Raw genomic sequence first — 6,665 nt, forward strand, 5'->3', positions numbered from 1 at the left:
TTAGGTTAGGAAAATTTTCTTCTATGATTTTGTTGAAAATATTTTCTGGGCCTTTGAGCTGGCAATCTCCTCCTTCTTCTATTCCTATTATTTGTAGGTTTGGTATTTTCATAGTGTCCCAGATTTCCTGATGTTTTCTGTTGGGAACTTTTTAGATTTAACATTTTCTTTGATTAGTGTATCAATTTCTTCCACTGTATCTTCTATGCCAGAGATTTTTGTTGCAAGATATGTGATTACACTGTGTAAAGATATGTCACTTTAATTGGTTTAATAAAAAGCTAAATGGCCAATAGCTAGGCTGGAGGTATAGGCAGGACTTCCAGACAGAGAGAGAGAGCTCTGGGAAGAAGAAAGAGGGATGCAAAGGAAGCAGGACATGCAGGAGGAGAGGTAAAAGCCACAAGCCATGTGACACCATGTAGATTAATAGAAATTGGTTAGTTTAAGTTATAAAAGCTAGTTAGAAACAAGCCTAAGCTAAGGCCAAGCTTTCATAATTAATAAGCCATCTCTGTGTCATCATTTGTGAGCTGGTAGTACAAAGAAAGACTCCTTACACATGATACCCAACATGGGTAACCATATGCACCTTCTGATTGTTTTAATCAAGAGCTGAATGCCCAATAGCTAGGCATGAAGAGGTTAGGCGGGAATTCTGGGCAGAGAGAAAAGGAGAGGAGATGATGAATCTAATGAGACAAAACATTTATTAATATCAATGGATTAATTTAAGTTATAAAAACTAGCAGGACAAGCCTAAGCTATAGGCTGAGATTTCATAATTAATAAGTCTCTGCATCATTTTTTTGTGAGCTGGTGGCCTAGAGGAAAGTCAAACTACAAATTCTCTCTTCCATCTCTTGTATTTTGTTGGTGATGCTTGCATCTATAGTTCTTGCTCACTTACTTCGCTGTTCCATACCCAGGATTCTTTCAGTTTGTGTTTTCTTTATTTTGTCTATTTCTATTTTTCAGGTCTTGAACAGTTTTATTCGTTTCCTTCACTTGTTTTTGTATTTTCCTGGATTCCTTTAAGGGATTTATTAATTTCCTCTTTAAGGGCCTCTGTCATCTTCATAAGGTAGGATTTAAGGTAATTTTCTTGTGCTTCAGCTGTGTTGGAATATCCAAGACCTATGTAGTAGGATAGCTGGGCTCCCATGATGCCATATTGCCCTGGCTGTTGCTGATTGTGTTCTTACGCTGGCCTCTAGTCATCTGGGTTTTGGTCCATTATAGCTATGGTGAGGTGCTGATTTCTGCATTTACCTTTGTTAGACAGATTTTTTTTGATGTCCCCACCCCTTGATTTCTGTTTCCTCTCTGGTCTTCTAGCCTGACTGGCCTGGGTTTCTGGTGACCACAAGTCGTCAGGTCCAGTAGGGCATCTCTGCTGGGGTTTTTGGGTGCCAACCTGTTGCCTCTGGGGTTCCAAGTACCTGTGTGGTTTCTGGGGTTCTGGTTACCTGTTTGGTCTCTGGGGTTCCTAGTACAGCATGGCCTCTGGTAAAGCAGAAGTCTTCTGCTGAAGTTGCAGGCTGGGATATGGAGCTGGGCGGTGGCCCTCCTTCTTATATACTAAAAATATTGAGGTGAGGCAGATGATTCAGTGGAGAACCTCCTTGCTAGTGAGCCTAAGGACCTGAATTTGAATCCACAGAACCCATGTAAAGTTGGTGAGGTAGTACAGATTTTTAATCTCATCTCTCTTATAGTGATATGGAGACTGAAGATTCCTGGAAGCTCATAGGTCAACTAGCCTGGTGTTTGTAGGGCAAGCAATATAGAGACTTTGTCTCAAACAAGGTGAAATGGGCAGGACTGATACCCAGAGTTGTCCTCCCACCTCCACGTATGTGCTGTGGCATGTGAATTCTCCTACACAGACAGATACACATGCGCGCGCGCACACACACACACACACACACACACACACACACACACACACACACACATTCATTGTGCCCAGTATTGTGTTACATAAAGGCATTTTTATATAAGTACATACTATACATTGAGCATATTCCTCCTCTCTCTTTCCTCCTCCTTCTACCCACCCATTAGTCCTCCTTGTTCCTAGATAGTCTCGCTTCTACTCTCTTATTATGAGACACATACATACACAATTTTATGTACTTATATAAAATCTAGAAACCACATATAAAAGAAAACCCATGATATCCACCTTTCTGAGACTGGCTTAATTCACTAATATGACTATTTCCAATGATATCCACTTATTTTGCAAATGACATGTTGTTGGAGTCCATCTAGGCTTCCTCGTGTCTGTACCCAGTAGGATTGCATAAGAGGTTGATTGGATCACAGGCCTGAGTACCAGGTGTTTGGAAGGGTCTACACTTAGCTGTAACTAGCAAACAGGAGGTCCTTTGCCCCTCCCCTTGGCATTGTTATAAATAGTCTTTTGGAATAAAGCTCTGGGCCAGTGGATTAGGATCCAGGCCCACCTGAGGATATCCTGCGTTTCTCTCTGTTTCTCTCCCCCTCCTTATTTCTGTCTAAGTCTCTTATCCCTCATTCCTCAAGAGTCCCTGGGGTAAAAAAATGCAGGAGCTGGTGTCCCATAACGTGTCCTCTGTTGGTCCTCTACCTCTTGTCCTTTTTTGAGACAAGCTCTCTCTGTGTAAATCTAGATGGTCTGGAACACACTATGTTGTTTGAGCATATGTATGTCTCAAACTCACAGAGATCTGCCTGATTCAGCCTCCTGAGAGCTCCAAGCCTGGCTTTTCATGCCTTTTTCAATGTTACTTGGTAGTGGTATATACTCTCAGAAAGTTACCTTTGGGAAATGCTCATGAATTGGGCAGTCAATGAGTCCCATGGTCTCTTCTACATTGATGCACTTGTTTTGTGTATATATGCATCTTTTCTAATATATATCACCCTCTACTTTCCCATGCTATTTGAAATAGCACCATGATCTTTAGACATTTGTAGCCTGAAACTTCTCCCAAAAGAAGGTGTTTAGTCAGGAGTTCAAGGGCAGCCTGGTTATGTCAGCATAAAACTGAAGGATATGTGAGGGGATGATGAAAGTTCTTTTTATTCTTTTTGAGATGGTATAGTTGATGTATACCCTGAGGAAAAACAATGTGCTTTATATGGCTTAAGTATGCTACTGCCGACTCTCTGGGGGAACTTAGATGAGATTTACAATATTGTTTTCCAGGGAAATTGCATTCAGCATTCCAAAAAGCTAATTTACCAGGAAATGTTAGGAGCATAAATTGTAGGTTGGATGTCAGTGGCTCATAGATTGACTTTGAAGCTCAGGGAATAGATTCAGTCTTTCTATATTTGTATCCATGTAATACTTTACTTTTGCAATAATCTCTTGGCTTCCCAAACTCTGAGAAGATAGGGATAATGACAAGATGAAAGTTTTTATGAGCATGTTATGGGCTCTCATGGAGGAATACCACGGAGCCCTCATCATCAAGAATCTCACTAGGTTACAATAGTAACCTTTGTCCTTCAAATCTTCCTCGGGGTTGGGTAGATGGCTCAGTGTATAAAAATGGTCTCTGTTCAAGCACAAAGACCTAAGTTAGGAGTTCTAGCACTCACATAAAAAACAAAATCTGGGCATGGGGGTATGCATCTGTCTTAGTCATTGTTCTGTTGCTGTGAAGAGACACCAAGGTCAAAGCAACTTATAAAAGGAAGCCTTTAATTGGGGGGCTTGCTTACAGCTTCAGAGGTTTAGTTCATCATCTTCATGGTAGGAGGCACGGTAGAAGGCAGGCAGGCATGGTGTCGGGGGAGTAGCTGAGAGCTCACATCTGATCTATAAATTGTAAGCCGTGAGAGAGTGAGACCGGGCCCAGGTCAGACTTTTGAAACCCCAAGCCCACCCCAGTGACACATCTTCCCCAACAAAGCCACACCTCCCAGTCCTTCCCAAACAATTCCAATAACTGAGGACCAAGTGTTCAAACATTTGAGCCTGTGGGGGCCATCCTCATTCAAACCACCCCAGCACCAGGAACCCCAGTATTGAGGAATGGAGACTAGGAGATCCCAGGGTTTCACTGGTCAGCCACTACAACTAAAATGGTCAGCTCCAGATTTAGTGAGAAATGCTATCTCAAAAAATAAGGGGATATAATAGAAGAAGACATCTATCGTCAGCCTCTGGCCTCCAAACCAGCATGCACCAGTGAGTGCACCCATAGCACACATGCATACAACACACACACACACACACACACACACACACACACACACACACACACAGCTCCTTCATAGAAAAGTTATTTTCAGCAAAGGGGATTTAAGTAAAATTATTACTTTAGTTTAAAATATTGATCAGAAAAGATATAAAATGACAACCCATGTGGAACCTTTGTTTCAAGCAGGTGTCAGGAGGCTGGCTCATCCAGCTGGCCTCACAGCAAGCACCCTGTCTGGAGCCTTCTATGAGCAGAAGGTGCCACTGGGCCTCTAGCTCTGGGCATGGACAGTGCAATGGTTCATTTGAATTTTCAATTTGAATCAACCTAGAATCACCACCTGTTAACAGAATCTCAGCAAAGGGTTAGCTAGATCAAGTTGTCCCGTGGGCATGTCTATGGGGATTGTCTGGATCTAATTGATATGGGAATTCCCAGTCTGCAGGCGGGTACTATTCCCTGGGTTGAGGCCATGGACTCTAGGAGCAGAGAAAGTAAGTTTGGCACCTTGGATGCATGCATTCATTTCTCTCTGCTCCTGCCAATGGATGTCATGTGACCAGCCCCTTCACGCCCTTGCCTTGGCTTCCCCACAGTAAAGGCCTGGAACTTGAAATCTCTCCTAATTTGCTTTTTGTCAAATATTTCATTGAAGCAGCAGAAAAGAAACTGGGACAGAGAGTGACTGCATCCCCAGTACAGTTCATTTTCTCTGCAGATGCACTTTCTCACAGATGCTGTCAGCATATCTCCTTCCTTCCTGAAGATACCCTTTAACTTTCCTGACAGAATAAATCTGTGGGCAGTAAATTCTCTTTGATCTTGTTTTCACAGGTGATAGTCTTTTCTCACCTTGGTTAGTGAAAAATACTTTAACTTGTAATAGCATTCTAAGCTATTTTTTCCTTCTAATAGTTTAAATAAAATACGCCACTCTAATGTCCCTGACTGCCCATCCCTCCTATCCTTGTTCCTCTGGAGGTGGCGTGTATCTTTGTCCCCTCAGCTTCTTTTAAAATTTTCTCCTTATTGTCTTTCATCAATTTGATTAACAATTATGCTATTAGTATTTTTGAATATTTTACTTCTGGATCCTTTTGAGTTTCCTAGATTTGAAAGCTTATAATTTGGGTTTTTTTTTCAGTGATTAATTTTTTTCAATTATTACTAGTTAATTAATTAATTAATTAATTAATTAATTAATTAATTAATTTATTTATTTATGAGACAGGATTTCTCTGTGTGGCTTTGGAGCCTGTCCTGGAATTCACTCTGTAGACCAGGCTAGCCTCAAACTCACAGAGATCCTCTTGCCCCTGCCTCCCAAGTGCTGGTTTTAAAGGCATGTTCCACCACTGCCCAGCTAATTTTTTGTTGTTGTTAAATTATTTTATGTATATGAGTGTTTTGCCTGCATTTATGTCTATGTACCACTTGTGTGCCTGGTACCCACTGAAATAAAAAAGAGGATGTGGGATTCTGTGGAACTAGAGTTATAGACAGTTGTGAGATACCATGTGGGTGCTGGGAGCCAAACCTGGATCCTCTGGAAGAACATCCAGTGCTCTTAACCACTGAGCCATCTCTCCAGCCTGCTGCTAGTTTTTGCCCCTCCACTCACCTCTACTTCTGGGAGTTCAATCACATCATCTGTTGCTCTGCTAGTTTATCTAAGAGGCTGTGGTCAATTACCTTTCTTCCTCATTGTTTCATTTCGGTTGTTTCAACTGCTCTGTCTTCTCTTTGATTGACATTTCTTCAGTATCCAGTCTGATGACAATGGAACTCAGTACAGTTCCTTTCAGATGAAAGTCACCTTCATCTCATGCTGATCCTTTTCAACTGTCCTTGCTATGCTCAGACTTTTCTTTACCTTCATGAACACATGGAGCACATCTGTAAAGCTGTCTTAATTTCCTTGTTTGATAGTGACAGTGTCTCTCATCTTGGTCTGTTCCTATTGAATGCTTTTTAATCCTACATCTAGGGCATATTTTCTTATCTCTTTGCATATAGAATTTTAAACTGGATAGGAGCCATCTTGAGTTTCAATCTTGTCAAATACAGAATTTGCTCGTCTACTTCCGTAATAGGATGTTGGATATTTTTCTAGGACAAAGAAATGTTAGCTGGATTAAGTCTGACCAGCTTCAAACTTTTTAAAGCTGTATTAGAGTAGTGGTAAGGAATAATTTAGACTCATAGCCAACACACCATTCTTCTAGTTCCCTGTGTATTGACACAATGGTTTTCTAAGCTCCTGTGTGTGGTTTGTATATCACCAGGTCCTTTCAGTGTGGCTGATGTGAACACAAACTGTTTCCAGTCCTGTACATGTTTCTCCCCTGATACCCTGCTCTTGTTCTGGTTAACTTGCACTGTGAACTTGACTGGATTAAGGAAAACCAAGGGCACACCTTTGGGTGTGTTCCTGAGAGCAATTCCTGAGTCCCCAGAGAAGATGAA

Source organism: Peromyscus californicus, unplaced genomic scaffold (genome assembly GCF_007827085.1).
Source record: "Peromyscus californicus insignis strain IS unplaced genomic scaffold, ASM782708v3 Scaffold_6__1_contigs__length_162567912, whole genome shotgun sequence".
In the NCBI taxonomy this organism is placed as follows: Eukaryota; Metazoa; Chordata; class Mammalia; order Rodentia; family Cricetidae; genus Peromyscus; species Peromyscus californicus.